General features: G+C 35.9%; 1 protein-coding gene across 2 annotated transcripts in view; it reads left to right on the top strand.

The window, feature by feature from the left end:
* Positions 1–26928, top strand: part of SEMA3C (semaphorin 3C) — a 180037-nt gene that overhangs the window by 56547 nt on the left and 96562 nt on the right. The window contains exon 1 of one of the 2 annotated variants that reach the window (XM_024249261.2): positions 25382–25404. The gene's annotated coding sequence lies outside the window, so the exon portion shown is untranslated. 2 annotated transcript variants of the gene reach the window in all.

The raw sequence follows: 26928 nt of genomic DNA on the forward strand, positions 1-26928 counted from the left end.
GATTTCATTCTCTGCATGGTCGCTGTTGGTACACAAGCTACTGCTGACTTGTGTATCTTAGTCTTGTATCTGGAAACTTTGCTGAATTCTTTTATCAGTTCTAGGAGCTTTCTGGAGTCTTTAGGGTTTTCAAGGTAAACGGTCCTATCATCAGAAAACAGTGACAGTATGACTTCCTCTTTACCAATTTGGATGCCCTTTATTTCTTTCTCTTGTCTGATTGCTCTGGCTAGGACTTCCAGTACTATGTTGAAGAGGAGTGGTGAGAGTGTGCATTCTTGTCTCTTTCCATTTCTCAGATGGAATGCTTTCAGCTTTTCCCCATTCAGTGTTATGTTGGTTGTGGGTTTGTCATAAATGACTTTTATTATATTGAGGTAGGTACCTTGTATGTCGATTTTGCTGAGAGTTTTAATCATAAAGCGATGCTGGATTTTGTCAAATGCTTTTTCTGCATCTGTTGAGATGATCATGTGATTTTGGTTTTAAAATCTGTCTATGTGATGTATCACATTTATTGACTTGCATATGTTAAACCAGACTTGCGTGTGTTAAATCATCTGAGATACATTGTTTAATTCAACACTGTATTCTTAGAGCCTAGTACAATGGTTGGTGAAGAATACTTACTCAAAAATATTCTTTGAAATAACAAATGTTGCAATTTAAATAATAGTTGCATTCTATAACCTTTGAGATGAGTCTTCTAAAGGCTTTAAATGTTTAAATTCATAGCTATTTAATTTGTGTGAACAGTGCTTGGTTTTGTTTTAAATCTACCTTGTTATATGTTTGACTTGACATATTCCCACAAATAACCTCTTATTAAATGTGATGTAGATATACAATGAAGTAACTTCTAAAACGTGGACATTTTATAGACTATTTAAAGGAAGGTCTAGAGTATTGAAAATCATTGCAAGCAAATATGTAATAGCATGCTATTAAGTGGCAAATTTAACTGAAACATATTATGTATTATAAATAACTGAATCATTTTCTAATATATATGGTAAGTTTTCAGAACTAATTGATCTAGAAGCTGTTGCCCTGTGAAAATACTCTATATGTATAAAAAATATTTATTTCTTTTCAATAATAGATAAACTGATGCTTTAGGAATAATTGATGAATTAATAATCAAAGTTTTTCTGAACAGGGGAGAAAACAACATTTTTTTCATGTGTTTTATACTCAAAGTCTGCCCTGTAGTGCTGTTGTGAGGGAACAGGATGGCAAAGGAATGTTCATATTGGTATGTTCTCATTTTCTCATGTTTGGTCAACTGGATAAAGGCCTTTGTTAATTAAGTGAAAATCCATATTATTTCTTTCAATATGCCTTTGATTTAAAGTCACACATAAACTATGTCAACATTACTGACACTCAATAAACAAACATGAGTTAAAGAAGAATTGTTGAAAGTATGCTTCGAAGGTAACTACAGAAGAAAAGCACTCACCAAGCAGTAGGTCTCCCCAAACAGAATTTTTCGAACCCCACACCTGTCTTTATAGTATCCTATGAAAAGGACCTCGTGAGCAAACAGATGTTTGTGTGGGTGGCCTCGTCTTCGCTGTTCATGCCTTTTGATTGAATGCACTTATCCGTTCTGTTTCTGTCACTGCTAGAAGAGTAATGACCATGGGCCCTTGACCTCGGCAGTTTGGGATCTCAAACCTCAACTCTGCATTTTTACCCATTAAGCTTAGATCTTGCTCTCTGATTGAGATAACTTTAACTCTATCAAATGGAAACAGGATAATGTCTCTGTAATACTCAGCTTGGTGAGCAGAGCTCAGGCTATAGTTTTTACTATGTTAAGTCAGTTTTCTCTACCACATTGCAGCTGTGTTTTAAGGGGTGCAGTTGGATCTATTGTATGTCCAGAGCCACATGTTAACGGAAATATGATGGTGCTGCACTGTGAAAGGAGACAAAATAGACATAGTAATGTGTCTTGAGGAAGAAATAAAAGTGTTCATCAAAATTTTAAGGCAGAAATTCAAAAATAGTTGGCCATTAGGAGAAGGTTTATAATCTTTTATTAAAAATATTTTTATGATTATAAATTTATACCACTAAACCATGGTCATAGTTTACTTATAGTCATAGTCATAGTTTACTTTAATCATAAAAACTAACCAATAGTTCATTTATTCTTGGAAATAGTATTATTGCTGAATAAGTAGGATAAAAACACTAGTCTATACATATTTGCTAAGCGTACATATTACTAAAAGGATTATTGTAGAAGAATTAAGATATTTGAATAAAAGCTAAGTGGTTGTTCTATAGTCTTTTATATTGTATGCCTATTATTAATTAGAATATTGTTTCCCACGTTTAAATGAGTTTATAGCCCACAGATGAGACATTTCTGAAACCCGATTATTAAAAAAAAAAAAATAGTGTCTAGCAGACTTACAAAGGGAATCCTAAACCAAAACACATGTGAAAGGTGTTAGAGATTGCTAAATTTCAGTTCAGTTCAGAAACATTTTCTGTGCCAGCCAGCCAGCCACTGAGCTGTCATCACCAAATAAGGCCTCGTGGCTTGCCTCAGAGAGGAGCTTACCATGCAGTGGACTCAAAAGACAGCTAAATGGAGGCTGTCAGCAGACTGTGGCAACAGGAGGGTGCTAAGTTTGAAAATGTGTGCCCCCAAACTATTGTTAATATAGAATACACATACAGAAATCAGCTAAGCTTTGCGTTTGACTTAAATCTTTTCTTTTTGTTTCCAACATATGGAATTCAGTTCATGCAGTTGTCTCGAAGTGATTAAGAGAACTAGTTGCTGTCCTGACTTAGAGAGGCTCTTCTGAGCATTTGTGAGCTTACTGGATCACCTGACACTTGGTAGAAATCTTTAGGATGAACTTGAAAATGACAGAGCAGAACAGGTATCCTCTCTAGGGAGCTCATTGGGTACTTTTTCAGTACAACCACAAGCTGTAAGACAGGCATAACAAAACTTGATAATATACTTGTTCTAAACAGAAGGAAATGATTTCTAGATCTAAAGGCATTAAGGAAAACAAAAAGTTATATAAATATGTATGTATGCCTAAACACATAACTAGGATAAACCATTACAATGGCTCATCTCTATAGGAAAAATAAATATACTTCTTTGCACCTACACACAAACATGCACACACATACACACACATACACACACACACTGTTCTTTTTTTTCTTGAGTTTTCACCACTTTATTATTTTTGGATTTATGGTCTAAGAACTAAGGTATGATGAATGCCTGTTTCATGAGGGAGTTTCAAAGGTTTCAAACGATAGGAAAAGATCAAGGAAAGAAAAGAAAAGCCTGAAAAGTTGAAAACTCTTGTAAAGTCTGAGTGTTATAATAAAGAGGACAAATGATGCACCTCTAACCGAGGGGCCCAAACTTTATCCTTTTTAAGATACCATTCTGTTCTACACATCTTGGGTTCAGTTATTCACATGGAGAATTACCTCGAATTCATGCTTGCTCTATTTAAAGTGGGAACTAGTCTGGGCCAAAGTACATTTGCTGTAATTAAACACTCCAAGGTCACAAAGGAGGACGTGAAAAGTATGGCCTCTAATATGTATGAATTTGAATGACTCAACCTGATATAACTCAAGCTTTTTGTTTCTGTTTATCTTAGGTATTTTAAAAATAGCCTTTTCATTTTGTGCGCTCCCATTTGAGCATGTGTGATTTGTAAACACACAAAACTAATGCCTATTATTTATTTAATAATTTCCTCATCTTTAAAAATAGGAACTGGAATTCCTCCTCAAAATGTCTGTGGTTTTACAAATTAACAACCTAAAACTCTAATCTCAAACTATCTCAAGAGCAGTACTCTAGCTTATTGTAAATTATTCACAGTTTTTTTCAATTTGGAATGTATCTGGACATCTGTATAACTGAATATTTTCCTGTGGGATCTGGTATCTGGTCATCAGTTAAACCAATTGGAAGCCATACAGGCAAACATATTTGGTCTGTCATGATGTATATCAGTGCTTCTCAAACCTGCTTGAACCTCAGTATCATACGGAAGATTTTTTAAAGTATGCATTTTGAGCTGCACCCAAAGAAACTGTGATCTAGTAGTTTACAGAGTACCTGTTCTTGTAAGACTCACCTGAAGGCCTTCCTCCTTATACAAATAACTAGGAGTATAAGCCATCTTGGATAGCAAACACCTAATATTTATTTTCAATATGTCAATGCTAGAAGTGTGATTGAGTCTTTTAGACACATAAAAATATTAAGGTAAATTTTAAGCTATATCATAACAGGATTCCCCATATTATAATCTGATATCTGAATATTATAGAAGTTTTGGTATGGAAGAAAAAGGTCTATTTGAATGAGTTTTCCACTTTATGAACATAAAGTATGTTTGCCTGTATTTAGAAACATCACATACAATAACAAAACATTAATAAGCATGACATGCAACTAAGACACTGTAAGTCTTTTTAGCAAAATTTTGAGCCAGTAAAAATTCTTGGTTTGTTTAGTTAGCAAAGAATATTTAGCTCATTTACAAATTCTTCATACCAATTCTAACTTGTAACTAATATGATCAAACTATTTTCCTCAATATTACTGTCCTTTTATCAGGGGTCTAGAGAAATGAAATAGCTGACTGTGCTACCTAGAAAATAAGTTTTGATCGATTTAAATGCTTATAAAGATATTCTATTAATTTTTTACAAAGTATTTTTAAATGGGGAGAGAACCCTTTGTAGCAGTTTATGGCTACTAATTAAAACAAAATCCTGATAAGCAATTTTCAAAAATTAACATATCTGAAGCAAATATTTTGTCTAATGATAAGCAATTCTGAGATGTCCTGGCTGAATTAGCAATGCATCATATAATTTATACATTGGATTTTGTTTTTTCTCTTGTTTTCATAATTTCTTGCCTTTTTAAAACTTTATTTTAACTGCTAAATACTTATGCAGTATTAATTTGGGGGAGGTTTAAGAATATGTGGCACATAAGCACATCCTGAAAATTCAAATTTCCTTCATTAAAGGGCCCGTGTCACTGATGCCAAAACCTGCATGAGAGTGTTTATGTGCTCTTCTTGGGAAAATTGTGCAAATCAAGAATTTGACCCTGTTAAGGAACACATACATATAACAAGGCAAATAAAACACATTTAATTCGGGAATTAATGAAAGGCAAAGGTGGAGATCATGAGACACTTTTAAAAAATAGATATTGATGATGAAATTTGTGAGGTTAGGACCGTAGTGACTGGCCCTCCCATTATGCAGTAGCATGTAGTTGTTAGAATGAAATAAGAGGGAGGAAGAAGGGAGGAAGGGGAGGATGGGGATAATGTTGATTTTCACTTCAAGGTTAATCCTGAGAACTGTAATTTTCATTCCAAATCATGGGGGAGGCAAATGGAATGTCCATGTAGGATGATAGCACCTTGAATTTCAGCCATACTTGGTGGCACAGGGAGCAGAATCTCCCCTTGTTCTCCCAAGTCAGGACCTTTAGGCCCAGATTTAGGATTAGGTACAGTTTCTTTTCAGTCTAGCTCATCAGCAGCAGAGATGTTTGTAGTGGATGAGTTTTATCTAGGAGCAGAAGTGTTGGTAAGATAATGAAATAATGTTTTTTTGTTTGTTTGTTTGTTTTTTTATATGTTCAGGCTTTATTCATGTGTTACCTAAACTTACAATCTTAACCACCAAAAGGCTAATATAAGTGGTCAAGCTGGTTTAGAGGAACACTTGCATAACAAAGCAATGACAGAAAGGAAGGATATGGGAAAATGACTAATAGGCAAGTTAGCAGACATCAAACAAACTGGCTCCAAGTAAGAATTATTTGAGAAAATATGTGTTTCAGAATCAATAGCAATGTGCTTTACAGAATTTTGGAAAGCAAAGAAGACTTTGAATTTATTGAGGACAAATCTTGGCAGGACATCATGATGAAATGCTTTCATTTCACAGCAAAAAAAAAAAAAAAAAAAAAAGAATACATATTTTTGTTGAGATTTCCTGCATTCTTTTTGGTTTTTTCCAAGGCAGTTTGTGATATTGCTACTGAAACTGTGCAGTGAATTTCCACAATAAGTTTCATAGTCCTTCACATTCCAAGTACACATCTATTAGGTAATTACATTTATCTGTATATCAGCCATTTTACTTTCCACTACTTTTATAATCCGTATTATAATACCATGAAATGAACACAAAAGAAGGAGGGAGGAAAATCACGCCCTTTAAACAACTCAAACAGCTTTTTAAATTAGGCAATAAAATATTTTTGGGTAGATCATATTGTCATTCCTCTCTCTTAAAAATCTATGTGTATAACAATATATGAAGTAATAATCTACTACTATTTTAGAAAAGTATAGATCAGAAATGACTTTTTATTCTATAATAAAAGGGCAACACACAGTTAATGTAACTTCTAGAATATGAAACCATAAAAACCCTAGAAGAAAACCTAGGCATTACCATTCAGGACATAGGCATGGGCAAGGACTTCATGTCTAAAACACCAAAAGCAATGGCAACAAAAGCCAAAATTGACAAATGGGATCTAATTAAACTAAAGAGCTTCTGCACAGCAAAGGAAACTACCATCAGAGTGAACAGGCAACCTACAAAATGGGAGAAAATTTTCGCAACATACTCATCTGACAAAGGGCTAATATCCAGAATCTACAATGAACTCCAACAAATTTACAAGAAAAAAACAAACAACCCCATCAAAAAGTGGGCGAAGGACATGAACAGACACTTCTCAAAAGAAGACACTTATGCAGCCAAAAAACACATGAAAAAATGCTCACCATCACTGGCCATCAGAGAAATGCAGATAATGAAATAATGTTTATAACATTTTTTTCCAGAAAAGATTTTATATTCGCAATGCTCATTTGTTTATTAATCCTTTAAACTCCAAGCCTGAGGTGTAAGGATTTTTTTTTCAGCATAAATTCCTATTCCAACCTAGTTTTTTTTTTTTTTTTTTTTTTTTTTTTTTCCTTAACCAATGCAGAATTGTGTACAGTTTGAAAATCTCTGGCTGGGCTGTCACCATGATATTGAATGCTGTGCAGCATGGCAGTGCCAGCCTCTCTCTGCTTGTGCTAATCTTCATTCCTACCAGGTTATCATTTCGTTAGTTCAGTTATTTCATATTCATGTTGCTTTTTTGTTCAGATGTGGATGTATTATTATATATAAGAAGTGGACATGGTTTGCCTGCTATATGTAGAAGAGAATGAACAGAAAACATCAAATGTTCTAAAATGTATCCTCAAAAGGGTCATTTAAAAAATTTCAGATAATCTGTCAAATCCATTGTTATCCTGATATCTTTACAGAATTGGAAGAATAGCGAATTTTTACCTGCATATTTATGGTGAGCCCTTCAGAAAAATAATAAAAATTTAAAAATACTCCAAAAAATTTGATAGCTATGTTTAATAAAAAATTCCGTTGCTAATGTGTGAAATACTATTAAAAACGATGTTATCTCCTTATATTTAATAGATGTGACCTTTTTTAGGAAGCAAGAAATAAATTCACAAAAGCTCATCTTTTTCATAAATTCATGATTCTGAGACTGCTAACTCCTTGCCGAGTCTAGTTAAAATGTAACACGAATGATTGAGGGAAGTTATTTTTTTAAAGAGCTTCATGTTGAAGTGAAATCTAAACACAAGCAAAAAAGTTAACTCCCCAGCTCAAACTAGTGTTAGAAGTGAATATTTCAAAGAAGGCAAATTATTAAAATTGTCATCTCCTTTTATTGTCACTACTAGTTGCCTTGTATTTTGCATCATGTTGACTCCACTAGAGTCATCCAGCCTTGAGATTCACAGGAGAGATTCTGAACTCAGACTGCCAGGGAGCCAGCCCTGATTCTGCCGTGAATGTGGGCACATTATTGAAACATTTCTTCCCCAGTTTCCTGAGATTAGGATAAAATAATTTTCATGGGGCCAGACGTAGTGGTTTACCTTGTAATCCCAGTGCTGTGGGAGGCCAAGGCAGGAGGATTGCTTGAATTCAAGAGTTGTAGACCAGCCTGGGCAACATAGCGAGACCCGTCTCTATGAAAACTTTAAAAATTACCCAGGAATGGTGGTGCTCACTTGTAGTCCTAGCTACTCCAGAGGCTGAATTGGGAGTTCAAGACTGCAGTGAGCTATGATCATGTCACTGCACTCCAGCATGGGAAGCAGAGTGAGACACTGTCTCAATAATAATAAAATGACAATAATAATAATTTTCATATGTGGAATGACCATCCATTATAGTTTCCCAAGGACAGTCCCTGTTTATGCCAATTGTCCTGAAGTAATTACTGCTAGCTTTCTCCTTTCACATTAAAAAATGTTCCATTTTGGATAATAACTTATAGTCTTTTCATTTATATAGCTATTGTGAATGTTAAATGAGATGATCCATAATCGTGGAAAGGGCTTAGAGAAATATTGCTTATGAATATAAGATTATTATATTTCTTGTATATTATTCTAATATCAATAAAAGAATTGACAAGGGAAATCCAAAGAGCATGCATGCTTTAAATAGCATGGCCTTCCAAGATAGCTTCAAAATGTCCGTTGGCAAAAAATCTGGTTACATCTTATCTAATATCTAAATACAGAAACAATGTTGTTCCATTAGTGGATCCGCATTCCAAAAGTTTCAAACCACTACGGTAATGAAATGCAAACGTAGAAAACAATGTTATTAGTAGAAATAGATATAAAAGTTATTCTTGGTCTTTCAGGCAAATATTTTAGGTGAACAGTAAGTTAGGTATTAGTCATAAGCTAACTGGATTTCATTGTTGGATAAACACCTTCTCCATAAAGATGTAAAAGAGCACAGATGGCCGCTCATTAATATAATGGATGCAGGTCTTGTACCCAACTGATAGGCACCGGTATACCTGTACTAATATTAAAATATTGGAAAACCCCAGATGACTCTTTCTTACAGTAGTTACTCAGCCCTACCCAAGAACCTTGGTCTCACCCAGGATCTAACAACTAAGAAGTTCATTTCTGGCCCAGTAGTGAGGCCCCAGAACTGAGTTCTAGTTTAAGACTGTCGTCTTTCTAATGGGAGGTATACCTATGCTGTTTACCTATGCTGTTAAGCACCTCCACGTGGCAAGGGGGAATTGTTGCTTTCCAAAGCATGCTCAGTTAAAGGAACAGCAAGCCTCCCCTTTTCCTGTACCTTCATGAGCTGCCATTTAGTGCAAGTTCATATGGAGTCTGATCTGAATGTCTTCTTGGGCAAAGAAGGACAAATGGAGATCCTTGAAAAGGCTTTTTGTCATTTTCTTTGAGAGCATCTTGTTGGGGTACATAGAGTCTTCCAGATTTATGAGAATATTTTTATCAATAACTTTACCTAAAACACATAATGTATTTTTCAGGGTCATTATGATGTCTCACTTATAAACATACTATATTAATTAGAGCAAAATAATTTTTACATTCGTCAATGACATGAGTTTTATTTATGGAGCTTATAACAATAACTTTATTTCATTTTTTTCTGTGAAATGATGACCAAAATGAATCTCCTTTTGAAATTTTTTTATTTAAAAATAAATAAAATATTTAAAAATATTCGTGGGTACATAGCAGTTGTGTATATATATATATACACACACATATATACACACATATATATACACATATATGTACACATATATATATGGGGTACATAAGATATTTTGATACAGGTATACAATGTGTAGTAATCACATCAGGATAAATGGGGTATCCATTATCTCAAGGATTAATCCTTTTTGTTACAGACAGTCCAATTAGTCTCTTTTAGTTATTTTTAAATGTACAATAAATTATTGTTGACTGTAGTTAGCCTGTTGTGCTATCAAATACTCCATCCTATTTATTCTAACTGTATTTTTCTGCCCATCAGCCATCTCCACTTCCTCTCACACCCCTCCTGCCACTATACTCCCAGCTTCTGGTGACCGTCATTCTATTGTCTATCTCCCTGAGTTCAATTGCTTTTATTTTTAGCTCCCATAAATGAGTGAGAACACATAAGTGTGTGTTTCTGTGCCTGGTTAATTTAAGTTGACATAATATCCTCCAGTTTCAACCATGTTGTGCAAATGACAGGATCGCATTCTTTTTAATGGCTGAATAGTTCTCCATTGTGTGTATGTACCACATTTTCTTTATCTGTTTGTCTGTGGATGGACACTTGGATTCCTTTCAAATCTTGGCTGATGTGAATAATGCTGCTGTATACATGGGAGTGCAGAAGTCTCTTTAACATACTGATTTCCTTTCTTTTGCATATGTACCCAGCAATGGGATTGCTGGATCTTAATGATAGTTCTATTGTTAGTTTTTTGAGGAGCCTCCAAACTGTTCTCCATAGTGGCTGTACTAATTTACATTCTCATCAATAGTATGGAAAGATTCCTTCTCCACATCCTCGCCAGCATTCGTTAGTGTCTGTTTTTTGGATAAAAGCCATTTTAACTGAGGTGAGATAATATCTTATTGTAGTTTTGATGATCAGTGATGTTGAACACCTTTATGTATATCTGTTTACCATTTGTTTGTCTTCTTTTGAAAAATGTCTGTTCAGGCGGGTCACGGTGGTTCATGCCTGTAATCCCAGCACTTTGGGAGGCCGAGGTGGGCAGATCACGAGGTCAGGAGATCGAGACCATCCTGGCTAACACGGTGAAACCCCGTCTCTACTAAAAGTACAAAAAATTAGCCAGGCGTGGTGGTGGGCACCTGTAGTCCCAGCTACTCGGGAGGCTGAGGCAGGAGAATGGCGTGAACCCGGGAGGCGGACCTTGCAATGAGCCAAGATTGCGCCACTGCACTCCAGCCTGGGCAACAGTGTAAGACTCCGTCTCAAAAAAAAAAAAAAAGAAAAAATGTCTATTCAGCTTTGCTCGTTTTAAAATTGGATTATTAGGTATTTTCCTATTGAGTTGTTTGAGCTCCTTATATATTCTGGTAATTAATCCTTTATCATGTGTATAGTCTGCAAATATTTTCTCCCATTCTGTGGGTTTTCTCTTCACTTTGTTGATTGTTTCCTTTGTGTGCAGAAACTTTTCAACTTGAGATGATCCCGTTTTTGCTTAGTGCTCGTGGGGTACTGCTCAAAAAATCCTTGCCCAGACCAGTGTCCTGGAGAGTTTAGTTTCCCTAATGTTTTATTTTAGTAGTTTCATAGTTTGAATCCTTTCTTTTGAAGAGACAAGTGAATAACAAGTGACACCGGCTACTGTATCAAGGGGATAAACATGCATTTCAAACTAGTAACATGAATAAGGTCAGGGTTGAAGCTGCCACAAGTAGCAGTAACGTGAAAAGCAGTGTATGAGAGAGTGTCCTGACTCTCCATAGGGATTTCTGTCAGATACCTACTGAGGGGATATAATAAAGGGGTTCGTCTGCTTCCAACCAAATGTGTCCAAGAGTCTTCTAGTTCCAGAGTGGTGATGAAATGCCTCATCTATGGCAACACTCTTGTCATTGTGTTTGCATTAGCAGCCTGAGTAACTCTGTATAAGAGTAACAAGCTCAGGCATTTAGAGAAGATCAAGGGTTTCAGAAGTGTGGAAAAACAAACCAAAACAAACATTGTTCGTGATATTCTCCTTCCATCATATTTTTATCATATTAAAATTAATATCTTTACTGTTATAGTTTCTAATGTAAATACAACTAAAATTAACATTGTCTTCTTTCATGAAAATGTACCACATTTTAGGCAGATATATTTCAATTTGTTTTTACTAATAGTGGATTATATTCACTTTTTTTTTCTTTATCACGTGACATAATTTGTGGCCATTTTGTGCTGTGACTGCCTATCGCTGTCTACGTGTTATGATACCATTATCCATAAAAAGCAGTTTTCCCCCTCCTGCTTAATGATGCCCTCTCAGCTGATTCTGGCACTCAGTTAGGTCTTGCTCCTTTGAAACCATAGTTAGTATTGTCAGTCATACTCTGTGGTAGGCTAAGTAATGGCCCCATAAATGATGTGCTCATCCTAATCTTTAGAACCTGTGAATGTCTTTTTTTTTTTTTTTTTTTTTTTAAGACAAGAGTCTTGCTCTGTCACCCAGGCTGGAATGCAGTGGCATGACCTCGGCTCACTGCAACCTCCACTTCCCGGGTTCAAGCAATTCTCCTTCCTCAGCCTCCTGAGTAGCTGGGATTATAGGTGCCTGCCACCACACCTGGCTAATTTTTGTATTTTTAGTAGAGATGGGGTTTCTACTGTTGGTCAGGCTGGTCTCGATCTCCTGACCTTGTGATCCACCCACCATGGCTTCCCAAAGTGCTGAGTTTACAGGCATGAGACACTGTGCCCGGCCGATTGTCATCTTACATGGCAAAATTGACTTGCAGATGTGAATAAATTTAAGCTCTTGAGATGGGAGAATTATCCTGGATTATCTGGCTGAGCCCTAAATGGAATCACAAGTGTACTTATCAAGAGAGAGGCTGAGAAACTGACACAGAAGAGGAGGAAAAGACAACATGACCACAGAGGGAAAGATCGGAGGGAGGTGGTCTCAAGCCAAGAAATCAATAGAAGCTGGAAGTGGCAAGAAACAGATCCCCAAAGCCTCCAGAGGGCCTGCAGCCCACCTCAACTTCAGTGTTAACTGATTGTATACTTCTGGTCTCTAGAAGTGTGAGAGAAAATTTTGTGAAAATTTTGTGTTTTAAGTTACCACACTTGTAGTAATTAGTTACAACAACCACAGAAAACTAATATACACTGATTCAGAGATTATGCATGCATCAATTTAATACTCTTTCTTTTAGAAAATATAATTATCAACAAATCGAGCATAGATACAGAAAAAGTACAAAAATCTTCAGTATATATGACATACCACACTAGTTAGCAAAAGATACCATACTTGTCTAACTACCATGCAGGTTGAAAAATATATCTAGACCCCTTTTGTCACTCCAGTGACTATCTCTTCCCTTCTCCCTGAATATAACCACCAGGATTACTTCTATAACCATAGATTACTTTTGCCTTTTTTTTGAACTTTATGTCAATGGAATTGCATAGTATGTTTTATTTTGTGTATGACTTATTTTGCTTAATGTCTTGAGAGATTCACTGGCATTTTTATATGTAGAAGTAATTAATTCTTTTTTATTGCTTTGTAAGAAAAATGCAACAATTTATTTACCCAGTCCCCTGCTGATGGACATTCGTACCATTTCCGTTTTAGAACTATCATGAATAAGACTGCTATGAACATTTTACACACATCTTTTGGTATATAACTAGAAATTGAATTGTGGGGTCATGGGTATATGTACATTCAAATTGAGTAGATAAAGCCAAACCATTTTCCAAAATGGTTATAGAAATTTATATTCCTTCCAAAAGTATATGATAATTCTAGTTGTTCTGTGTCTTTGATAAATCTTGGAAATAAACAGCTTTCTCTTTTACCATTATTTAAAAACAAAGTTTGAGCCAGTCATGTAACTATAGAGTAGTGTATCATTATAGTTTTCGTTTATATTCTCTGGATTATATTTGAACATTTTTCAGTTTGTTGGTCATTTAAATATCTTGTAAGACATTTATTTGAAGCATTACCCATTTTATTTTAGTTTGCATTTTTTTAATTGGTTTCTAGGAGTTTGTTACACATTCTCGGTATGAACCCTTTATAGATTATATATGCTTAGAAATCTTTTCCCATTGTTTGTATTGCTTTTTCACCACATAATGGTAGTGTTATATAAATGAAAATTCTAAATTGTAATGTATTCTAACAAATCATTCTTTTCTTTATGATTTATACTTCTTTGCCCTATTTAAGAAACATTTGGCTATCACAAGACCACGAAGATTGTCTCCTATTTAATTCTCCAAGAGTTTTGCTGTATAACTTGATACTTAAACTTCTAATAGACTTGCCTTCCAGAAACAATATGCCAATTTATATTTGCACCAACCGAGAATATCTGTTATTTTGTAACCTCACTTATAGTGTTTATTTTCTTTCTCTTTGATCCTTCAGTTATGAAAAGGTACATCATTATCTAATATATTCATTAATGCCCATCTTTAAGAACATGTATTTTTATGTATATACATTTGTAGGCATGAAATAGAGATAATGATAAAAGAAACTTACAGTTGATCAGTTTAAAAACAAAATATTAAGGATTTACAATTAAGGAAAAGTATTTTGTCAGCAATGGTGATTTTCTTTTTATGTAGCTGTCTACTCAGCAAAAGCATCGGAGTTTTACTAATGGCCACTGTTGCTAAAACTTAGTGTTGCTACTTGTTGGTTTGAAATTGTAGGTGGAAAGCTGTGTGTAAATTATATAAAATGAAGTCAAAGTATATATTCTTGTATCCTTTTTATGCAGAACAGTAAAGAAGATTACTGTAGAAGATTAAGCAATTATCCACTCATGGTAGAATTAGGTAGACATACTTAAGGCTAAATTTAGAAACTTAGCTGCAAAATGATGTTTTGTATGACATTCAAAAGCTGGATTAAAAGGCAGTAAAATCTCTTGCGTTAAGAAACATGTGTTGCTGTGAAACTTGAGGAGGGAAAGGGTGTTGAAGTGGGTTTATAAGAGATCTTATCATCTCTCCATGTTAGAGACTGCGTTCGATTTAAAAGAGGGCATCCAAAGTGAGAAAAAGAATTTTTCTATCTAAATTTTAAAACAAAATCACCATGAATAAAAACACTGTAAATTGAAAAATAAAACGAAAACATAGACTGAGAAGACTAACTTCTATAAAATACATAGTTTGCATAAATAATATGTAGGAAAGAAACATTAAATTAAAATGAGATGAAAGAATGGAGAGAAAGAATGCTCTCAAGAAAATTTTGGACTGGACTGTTTTGCTTATGTTTTCTAAAAATACTTGCTGGAGAAACAGAGAGTATAAATCCTTTGAAGAATAAAAACATCAAAAACTGTAAGAGGGATGGGACTAAGAATTGTTTTATCCTTTTATAAAGAAGGCTAACTTTATTTTTTCAAATGTTGCTAGGAGAAGAAATGTTTAGCAGGGTGGAACATGGTGCACTATGACATGACCTTCAGTGTTATTCAATGTCCAGCATATGTAGTCATGAAGGTGGTCAAGTTATCATCTAGTAAATAGTATTTTTTCCATTGCCAGATTTTATTCACTGTTGTGTACTAGATAGAGGAGGCAATTATTTACTATTGCACTATTTTTGTAGGTAGAGGACTATAATCAAGAGAGTATGTGACTTTCCTAAGGTCAAAAATTAGAGCTTGCAGTTCAGTTATGAGACTAAAAGGAGGGAGCATAGTCCCAGTCAGAATCTCAAGGGAGACATTACTTGGAATAGTTTTCTCTTTATTGTCCTGAACTTTAGTTATTGGTGCTGATTTTTATTCTGAATATCTGATTACAGCAAACTAGACATACTCGAATTCAGATGTAGTTAAGTTTACATGCTTAACCATTATTTAGAAATTGTATAACTACCTCTGAGACACTAGAATTAGTTGCATGTATAGCAAGGGAAATATAAGGAAAGAAGGAGCAGCATATTATACATAAACTCTGAAAGCATTCAAAGTTTATGTTGGGGTAGGAGTTAGAGGTAGTTTTAGAAAATCTTGAAATCAGAAAAGACCAATGCTGGAAACGATCTTACTGATTATTTAGTTCAACCCCTTCATTTACAGATGCTAAATTTGAGGCTGAATGAGATGATCTGCCTCAGAGTAAAAAGCTGATTGTATGAACAAGGTTGTTGTTGTGCCCCGTCTCTGTCTAGTGTATGCTTTCTACAATGACACCTTGCTTGTTTGTAGCCCCAGTGGCTCTTAATGCCAGTTGCCACAGTCAGCCCTATGTAGATTTCTTATTACTGGAAGATTTGCTGACAAATTATATTGTGGATTCATTGTCTGTCCTAAATGCTTCAAAAGCAAAATGAGGATGCCAAGTGAGTTTGTTACTTTTGGAAAGGGAAAAAAAAATCCTACTCAATGCCAATGTTGTTTAAGTATGTTCCTCTGTAGCTGGCAGAGAGTGCCAACAGTTATTACCAGTCCATAATACAATAAATGTGGAAAATGATAGTGTATCTTTAGGACATGTATAGCAATTTGACAAAGTAGTGTCTACCAAATCTAATGTTAAGAAATTTGGGCTTGTACTTGCATGGCTGAATTAATGTTTATTTACCTAGAAACTTACTCTTACTGTATACTACAGAAACAAAAGAAAGACACAGAAACACTTCGTCACCACTGAGCATTTGAGAGTGATCTATACCATTCTTTCATTAAATTTGCTCTGTGGTGAATGACAAATACCCAAAATATAGCAGCACTAAATGTTGAGATGAATAATCCATTCTCTCCTTGTTTCTGTCTCCCTCATCCAAACTGGGTAGAAAATTGAAGATCTTAGCCAGGTCAACCTAAACAGTTTTCTTTGAACAGGCGCACAGCCTTCCAATCTCTGTAAAGTATTCTGAAGTTTCCTGAAATAAATAATAAAATTTGTCTGGCACACTCAGACTTGTGGGGTAAAGTAGTCTGAGGTTGTATCTAAAGTGTGTAAGTATGGACATGTACTCAGTATACAAAAGGAGTACTGGAGGGAGGTGTTACAATGGAAAGAACTTTAGAGTTCAGCTTTCTGGAGTTCTCATCCTGGCTCTGCTGCTCTTCAGCTATAATTGATCAACACATACTTAACTCCTCTTAAGTGTAGTTTCCTTATGTATAAGATATGAAATACAGTGTATGCACATCATAGTGCTGTTGCAAAGTTTAAATGTATGTAATTACAATTAGTTATCTTGGCACCAGTAAAATAATGTATTATTAAATAAAGGTGAGCCATTTTCATCATTTCTCACAGGAGAATCAGGAAAGTCTTTATACAGATAGTAGTATCAATTAAGCCTTAAAAACATGGAAAAGGGGCTGGGCAGGGTGGCTCACACTTGTAATCTCAGCACTTTGGGAGGCTGAGGTGGAAGGATTACTGGAAGCCAAGAGTTCTAGACCAGCTGAGCAAATAAACAAGAATTAGCCGGGCATGGTGTTGTGTGCCGGTAGCCCTAGGTACTCAGGAGGCTGAGGCGGGATGATCCCCTGAGCCCAGGAGTTAGAGGTTACAGTGGACTATGATCGTGCAACTGCATTCCAGCCTGGGTGTCGGAGTAAGACCTTGTCTCAAAAACAAACACACACACAAACAACAAAAAGTTAGTAAAGCAAAAAAGGCACAGCAGACTAGTATGAATATGGCTGAGAAGCATGAGCTAGCATGACGTTTTCCAGACAATACAGATAGCTCTATTGTAGGCGCATAAAGACCAAGGAGGAAATACCAGGCATTGGGCTGAGGAGGTAGCAAGGGTCAGGTCATGAAGGGCCTTGTTTAACATATTTGTAGGCATGAAATTTTCCCTTTAGATGAGACATTTATCTTTTAGGCACATAGACTACCCTTATGGGAGACTTGAATGAATTTCAGAGTATCAGTGACACCCTGAATTTGCATGAAATATTTTATGACTATGACCTGTATGAAATTTTTGAGAAAAAGAAAGGCCATTGCATTTGCTACTTCCTTGAAGTGGGCATGACTTCTCAGAACTATTGGTTGAAAAACAGGAAGTCATTGAATAGATTTCAAATGGGACAGAGTGAAAATGGTCGTGTTTAGTGTTTGGGTGGTAAATTAATTCAGATAGAAGCACGAAGCTGATGTGAGAATTCCACATGCCTTGTAGGGTAGGGTCCTAGTCACTGTACTCCCAGCACACAGACTGCCCCTAGTGCCCATGGTTTTCCACCATCCAATAAATATTTGAACAAAGAAGGAAACTAAAGACAGGAAGAGCAAGTAGAAGGCTCATGCCGTTTTCCATCAGAGATGACTAGAATTGATAAGTGTTTAGAATTGAGTGATAATAGAAATGGAGAGAAAATGACAGACATGAGAGACATTTTAGAGGTAAAATCAGCAAGGCTCAGCAGCTGATTGATAGGCTGGGAGAGAGGAATGGAGCATGATTTTATTGTTTGTAGGTTGAATATGGATGCTGGTGCCATTCGCTGCTTGTCTTTACAGGCATTTATCATATACTGCCTTGTATTCTAGTGTTGTGAGTATGCTGTCTCTCTCCTTGAAGATGGTTTTATTTTTAAAAAGTGTTAATACCCTCCATAGCAGTTGGCTTACTGATGTCCACCTAAGAAGTACTCAGGAAATGCAGGTTTCAAAAAAGTGAAAGATGACACAGAGGGTGTGATCAACTTCCCAGTATCTACAGAAATGTTTACCTTTTGTCTCCCATTTCCAAATTTCCTGTCAATTTTAGCCTCACAATAGTTTTCAGTCTACGTGAGGGAACAGTAGGGTTCTGGGAACTTTTCTTAGACTGAGTAAAAAGCTGAGCCATGTGGCTACCCTTTGTAAACAGTGGAGGGGGAGAGGTCGTACCAACAGGGTTGGGGAGGCCCTGCTGGAGATTCAACAAGAGCGGTTTCTCACTGATTAGTTCACACTTCTGGATTCTGCTTTCATTTGGAAAATTCTCCTCAAGCAGCGAGATCATGAACCCCCTGACAAAGGAAAGACATTTCACAAAGATACAAAGATTTAGAAGGACACTTCTATGGTGCTTGTGTTACACACCTTGAAAACTACTGCAGCAATGTGCTAACTCCTTAGCACATTTCATGCATTTACTCAAAAAGACATGGTTCATTCATGGTCGAGTTTTCACTGACAGAGTAGAAAGGTGTTGTGTTGTGTTGGAAAGGGCAGTAGTTCTAGAGCCAGAAACACATCATTTTAATTTTCTCCCACCGGCCATTTTTAATTGTGTGACCTTGAGAAAGATAGATCTGACCTCTCTGAGGAATATTATTATTATTCCTTAAATATGAGAATAATGATCACAGTCAATATTTTCTGAATAATGTAATGTACTTGGAACTGCTCTGCTTTAATTTATTAATTTATCTTAATTAGGAACCCATGAGATAGATAATATCATTACCCCCATTTTACAAGTAAGTATACTGAGGTTCCAAGGAATTAAGTAACTTTGCTAGATGATAAAACAAGTGTCAAGCTCAGGGCCCACACTCTGAAGCACTGTATACCAGGTAGGACTGTAATGAGGATAAATGTTAATTTATGTAAAATCTTAGAAAATATTATTGGACAAATGTTTGATTCAGTATAATCATTAGTAATATTAATATGACAATTGGTCAGATAGGTTTTGCTGGGAGAACTGTTGGATCTCAGTTTATAGCATGAAACTGGCACTGTCCAATACGTTTATTTTTAATAAGCAACTTACATATTTCATATGTGCATTAAAATTTGAAGACTACAGCTATACTCATGAAAAGGGATGGAGACCAAGTGCCTCAGCTGAGCATATTCTCATCCTCCATGGGGACAGGAGAGTGTGGGCACTGGCACTTACATTCAAAATGTGGGAAAGGTACCCATGATTCATGTGCAGTATTCTTATATATTTAATGGAGAAAATAATAAAACTTGGTTAATAACATTTTTGTAGAGAGTAAATGAGGTAGTGCTTGTAAACTCTTCTTAGACACTTTATAGGTAGTTTGTATGTTCTCAGTAGGAATTAGGTAGTGTGTGTGGTAACTTAAATTAGGCAGACTGGGTAAAGAGTAAGAAAACTTTTCCTCTCATTTACTTTTGTGTTATAATCAAAATTATTTTTCTTAGAATCTTGAGATATCATAATGGTTTTTATTGGTGCACTCATTACATTTCAATACAAATTAATATTAATTCAATAGATTTTTATTTAGCAGGATTAACTTAGAAAATAACTCTAGAGTAAGGCCCTAAAGCTAGTGTACAATTATCCTGTTTAAAATGGAAACTCTTATCTTTGCATGGCTAGACTACCAGTTGTGAGTGATAGCTATTATGCTCCAGGTGTTTCACACTTGCTTTCTCATTCAATTAGCACAATGGTCCCATGAGACAGGTCTTTTTTTCCTTCGTGCAGGTGGGAACACTTAGGCACTAATAATTTAAGTAAGTTGCCTAAAGCCATACAGCTAGTCAGATGCAGTGCCAAGATTTTAGAATAAATTTGTCTTCAAAAGCCAGACTTTGTTCCAGGAAAATGCATTAAGCTAAAAAAAAAAAAAAACAACAAAGAAAAAGAGTCTCATTTTAATTTTTAATTTGTGTTTTAATTGATAGATAATATATAGAGTACATGTGATATTTTGTCACATGCATAGAATGTGTAATGATAGAGTCAGGTTATTTGGAATATCCATCATCTTGAGTACTTATCATTTGAATGCGTTGGAAACAATTCAGGTCCTCTCTTCTAGCTACTTTGAAATATGTAATACATTGTTGTTAACTATAGTCATCCTACTCTTCTATAGAGCATTAGAACTTATTACTTCTATCTAACTCTATGTTTGTATCCATTAACCAACTTCTCTTTATCCGCAACCCCACCCACACGCCCCTCCCAGCCTCTAATTTTATGTTTTAGGCTAAATTGATTTTTGGACTGGAAATGTACTAACTTCAATTAATTTTACACCTGGATGTGAAAAGATAATTTTGTCCTTTTCATATTCATTGTCGATGAAGTAACAAAGCTTGCAGAGTTTTAAAATTAGGGAATACAATTTATATGTCTCTGATGAAAAGAAACAAAAGACAGATGCTGCACTAGAACCCTGTTTATTTGCTCTTCTGATTGTATGGCTTAATGTGGCTTGTTTGACTTAATCTTGTAAAGTTACTTAAATTGTTTAATGTTCAATCCCTCAAATAACACCACCCCAGCTATCTATAACTGTCATTTTGCCTAGTAAAATGTGTTGCTTTTTGAGATTCAGGTATAAAAATGTCTGTAAGGCAGTGAAGTGAAACTTCCCTCTGCATTAAAAAGGTGACCATGAGCTGTTAATACTTAGGTCAAACTGGATTTATCATGGTTTGTCATTTCCTCTTTTAAGTGCGCCTTATTTCCACCAAAAGATTTTACTGAAAATTAAAAAGAAAGTCATGGCTAATGTTTGTCTCAATGGGGTGGCAGCATTTCGTAAAATAAATAAACTTTGAGTCTCATATTCTGCTGTTCTTCTTGAAGTACATGCAAGAATGATAAATATTATGTTTCCAGAGCAAAAACAGCAAAGTGCAACACTGATCTCTTTTGAAAGCTTGAGTGATGCCATCTCCAAATACCATCACGTGAAATTTGGAAACAAATGGTTTCCCAGTCTAGCACAAAGGAAAGAGAAATGTCTTGGATATACATTGAAAAGCCATTGTGTATATGATGAGTCTTGGGCTTTCAAAGCTGCAGGAAACATGGTTGCATCCTTTGTGCTTCTCTTGAAAAGAATTAAAGGGTGGCTCTATTACTATGTAGAAGCCCACTCCCAAGGACTGTTTAAATCTCTGCTCCAGCCGCTGAGCACTGCATAGTCACTGACCTTGTATTTTAGACAGTGTCGGGGGGAGAGAGACAAGAAAAAAGGAAAAAAGGGAGCTTCTGCGTAGAATGACTGACAAATGCGTTTAAAGTTAAATGAACATGTCTCCACTGTCCTCTGCAGTTCTGCAGGCTTGTTTTTTGTTTTGAAGCCAAATGTAGTAACTTGGCTAAACAATGAGTCACATTGAAATAAATAATATTTAGATAAAGTAGCTGTCTTTTTAGGAAAACATCTCTCCATCTCTTTGTTCATAAAGTCTGGGTCTTTAAATTTGAGGTTTTATGGTATATAGTTTATAATATTTTTCCTGTGTTCAAAAGAAAATGAGTTGAAGAATGCATCAAGTGAAAGCATAGTTCAAGAATTTTTGCTGGTGGGGGGAGCTGAGTTTTTAAATTTCAAATAGTTTGTCTTACTGAAAGCTGTGGGTGGTCCTCCATCATTCTGAAGGAATCTAGAGATGGGGATTTTTTGCCAACATATAGCTGTTTTCCAGTTAGATACTGATGTTTCTGTCATTGCCTAGTTCAGCATTTTATTAGGTGCAGTGCAGCTAGACTCCTGTATAAGAATATATGTAAATTACAGTGATCTGTAAGGAAAGTTTGCATAGCCTGATTCTTGATCAAAGAATAATTACAGTTCTTTTAAGTGACAGGGCATTGAAATGAGCCCCCAGGATTATGAGAATATTTATAAGTTGCATTTTTGTCAAGACTTTTTTCTACATTTATTTATTACTATGCAGGCACACAATAGTTTAAGAATACAAAACATTTTTATGCTGCTTTACTCACTTAATATTGTATCATGAAGCAGTCTTGCTCTCAAGAACTCTGCATTAGGCAGAATTATCTTTCTAGCAAACTTGTATGTGATCATGGCAGGTACTTGCTCAGATTTGTTTCATTGGCATCTGAAGTGACTTGGGAAAAATTCAACCCCTGTGGTTTGACAGTCAAGAAGTTTGGATCTTTCTGTGTTGGTTGGCTCCTTGTTTCTGCTGAGAAAACCCCACTCCATTCCTCTTCTTGATCAACCCCCAGACTTCTAATCATCCTTTGAATCTCCCACCTGAGGGTTTCTACGCAAACTTTTTCTACTCCTTGGAAAATGCTGATTTCTTTATTAGCTCAACTTTATCCTTCAGGTCAAAGTTTACATGACTGTTTCCACAGCCATGATTTAAAGCCCTTGTTGTCTTAAACACGTACCCTCCCTTTTACTATACTTTGTGCATTTATTACTGTGATTTTAGTATAATATTGAGGGGCTTAGTTAATATTTATTGAATGGAGAAACAAGATCAAGTACTTCCTTCTGTCTAATATTTTTCTGTTATTTCCAGGAAGACTTAATTCTTCATTCTTTAATGCTCCTCAATTTTTGGAGTCATCTTTTTATACTGCAGTTGCTTGTGTACCTCCACTTTAGACTATCCTGTTTGAGAGAGAGACCAAATTTTTTCATATTTTTACCTAGCTCCTGGCATTTACCATCGCGCTCTCTCTCTCTTTTTTTTTTTTTTTTTCCTGGAGAGAGGTGCTCTATCACCTAGGCTGGAGTGCAGTGGTGCGATCACAGCTCACTACAGCCTCTACCTCCCATGCTCAAGTGATCCTCTTACCTCAGTCTCCTGAGTAGCTGGGACTACAGGTGCGTGCCACCAAGCCTGCAGATTTTTGTATTTTTTGTAGAGACATGGTCTTGCCATGTTGCCCAGGCTAGTCTCAAATTCCTGGGGTCAAGTGGTTCACCTGCTATTGCCTCCCATAATGTTCGGATTACAGGCATGAGCTACCACACCTGGCCTTTTTACCATCTATTGAATGAATGAATAAATATATGTCTCAAAGAATATTTCTATTTTGTGTACAGCCTGCTGTGTTATGTATAAACACAAGCAGTATGTCATAGAGAGCTGTGGGCTGTGTTATGTATAAACACAAGCATTGTGTTATAGAGAGCTGTGGGCTGTGTTCAGAACTTTATGAGGGTGAGAGGGACAAGAGACTTCACTTAGCACATAGGATCTCCTGTTCTTGCTATAACTAAGTGTGCTGACTAAAAGTACCCACTGGAAGCCCACTATATGGTCAAGGGAGTTTTATTGAAAGCATACAAATCCAGCAACTAGTATAAATTTTGTGAAAGACAAGTGTTAAATGTTGCTGTAAGACTCTTTCCATGTGTGGTTCCAGTGTGGTCACTTAAGGGATGTGCTTGGGGAATGGAGTCTATTAGATTCTTGGTGTTCTGTGGTTTTGCTGACATGATACACCACGTCATCTCATCATCCTTCCCCAGTGCACACACATTGGTCTGAAATATTGACTGTCTTTATATTTCTGTCCCACCATCCAAGGACTTTGCTATAAATGTTTTAAAATATATCCCTTCAAGTCTTATTTTTTGTGAATGAACTTTAACACTTGTTTTCATATTGAATATAGCCTGCTTTTATGACTTTAGCACATGAGAAAATGTTTTCCCTATCTTAACGTTTTTACACAAAAAAATTTGTAATGACAGTGTAATAGTTTATTTAGCAGAGGTACACTTATTTACACCGAGCTCCAGCTGATACCACATTTCTCTTCTGTGCCAACTTTTTTCTCTGTCTGTTGTTAGGTATCTGCTTTTGTTTTGTTAACCATCCTGGAACCACTGTTCTTGAACACCTTGCCTCAAAGTAAAGCTTTTTCAGAAGAGCCAAGAGGTCTAGAAAGCAGGTGTCAGATGAAGTGTTTCCTCCTCTACAAGTTTATCTGCCTTGTTTATATCTCAAGTGGACACTCTGAAACTGAGGCCTTCATAGCAGTATGAATATCATTGATACTGATAGCTCATCTATGTTGTCCTTATATAGATTAGTGATATGTTCAGATTTTATTCTACTTTTTAGAAGTAAGTTACTACCAGTTCACAGTCTCTCAAGACAGCTGAGATATTCCCTAATTGTGTATTCTTCCTACCCTGAGATAGACTCCAGACAGTACTTACCATACAAGGAACAAAAGATTGGCCGTGTCTTCCAAGTGAGCTTAGAGAAAGGGAAGTCAGAGTTTAGAATTCTCTATTTAATTGAATTACACAACACAAGTGAAATATGTTTTTGGTAGGTGATAAGGTTTGGCTCTGTGTCCCCACTGAAATCTCATCTCAGTTGTAATCATCACGTTTCAAGGGAGAGACCTGGTGGGAGGTAATTGGATCATGGGGGTGGTTTTGCTCATGCTATTCTCAGTGAGGGAGTTCTCAGGAAAGCTGATGGTTTTAAGTGTTGCACTTTCTTGCTCTTTCTCTTTCTCTTGCCACCATATAAGACGAGCTTTGCTTTCCCTTTGCCATTCACCGTGATTGTAAGTTTCCTGAGGCCTCCACAGCCATGTGAAACTGTGAGACAATTAAACCTCTTTTGTATATGAATTGCCCAGTCTCAGGTAGTATCTTTGTAGCAGTGTGAAAATGGACTAATATAGTAGGGGAACAAGATAGCCTTGCTTCTGGTTTAGTTTCATTTTTCTAAAAAATACACGGTTGTATTACTGTGGCTATACTTCTAAGTTTGGTTTTTACATAGACCCCTTTTTCCTACAAGATGTATAGTAATATGAAGGATTACATTAGCTTTACAGATATCCCACAACAATAGATAATATGTGCAAACAGTGAAAAAGGAATTATTTTTATAGACATTTTGTTGCTATACAGAACATTAGAGATTATTCTGGTTCCAAAATATTCTCATTCTTTTTTTATATTGTAGATGCAGGACCTAAGGGGAGTGCTCTGGAGGGTGGTGTTGGGGGAAACCCTGTACCAGCAAAAGGTGAAACTAAAAATTTAACCTTGGTCAACTATTTCCAAAGCCAAGCCTTTCGCCTTCCCCAGCCATACACACCCTACTTTTTAATAGTGATAAAGTATTAATATTTCATGTAAACCATGATTTTCTGAAATTTGATGGCATTTTTTCCATTTGATTGTTTTATGCTCATATTTTTAATTCACCATGATTAAAAATAATAAAAATCAATATAGCAAACAAAAAAATGGTAGAATGTGAATGAACAAAGATCTGTGTTTCATGTTTAGAGTCAATTTCCACTTGAAAACTGTACAGAAACAAAGTAGGTTTCAGCAAGTCATAGTGTAGCCCCTCACCCCACAATCCAGGACATTGTAAACCATTTCAGATGACCTTCCAGGCAGCCTTCAAGAGAAAAGAAAACCAAGGAGGGAAAGGAGCAAATTAATCAGCAAACCTGAGACCTGACTTTGTCTAAAGGATGGAGAAAGCTTTTATGAGACAGCCCTGTTTAAATTACGTCAAAACTATTGGTCACATTATAAGTAGGAATTAGAAAAAGGCAGGAAGAATTTTATAAGCAAGAGGAACAACATGTACAAAGGTCCTGAGGCAAAAAAAGGAGCAAGGCAAGTTTGAAGTTTTAAAAAGAAGGCCAGCAGAGCAAGAACAAAGAATAGGGCAACAGTGATGATTAAGATTTCTGGTGAGGTAATCTGGAACTAGATCATAGGAGGCCTGGTGGGCCATGTTAACCCTTTCCTGTTTGCCCCAAGAATCCTTGCAGGTGCAGCATTTACCCCAAGGTAACTTTGCCACAAAATATCTCGCTTTTATTATTATTTTCGCATCACTCTAGTATATCGACTTAGGAAACAAAAGACTTATTCTATTTATAGTATTCTGTTTTTAGTAGTGGTATTTCAGTTCACAAAATGCGGTAATTCTTGATTCCTGAAAATGTCAAATCCCAGAAAACGTAGCATTCCTATGTGTGATGTTAACATCTTCTTGAACAGTTGTCGGCCAAAGATTGATTTGATTAATCCGACGTTTGTGAAATAGATGATTCTGAAGATTCAGATGATTCTGATGCTAGTTCTGTGTAGAGATAACTGCAAGAACAGTTTTATATTTTATTTCATAGTGAAAATCAGTCAGACTTGCTTCAGCCCCAAACAGTGCGTTTATGTAAAATTAAATGAGCACTGACAGCATGCTCCACTTTTTGTTCTAAATGGGAAAGGGTTAAAATTTTGAAATTTTTACTAAAACTAATAGAAAACCATTCAATATAATTAAGAGGTTGCTTAAAAGTAGAACAGCCATATAATTTAACTTCCAAAACATGAATCTTTTGAGAATGAAAGAGGGCACTAGTGATAATTATGCTAGGGAAATGGGCACAATCTGGGGCTATCTGGGACAAACCAGGGCGAGAATCATTGTTTCAAGGCACCTGTGCATTTGCAAATCTTCCCTCTGATGCAATGCGTGGGAGATACATTCTGTGTTCACTGCTGCACTGCTGTCTGTTGTTGTTGT

Source organism: Pongo abelii, chromosome 6, assembly GCF_028885655.2.
Source record: "Pongo abelii isolate AG06213 chromosome 6, NHGRI_mPonAbe1-v2.0_pri, whole genome shotgun sequence".
Classification (NCBI taxonomy): Eukaryota; Metazoa; Chordata; class Mammalia; order Primates; family Hominidae; genus Pongo; species Pongo abelii.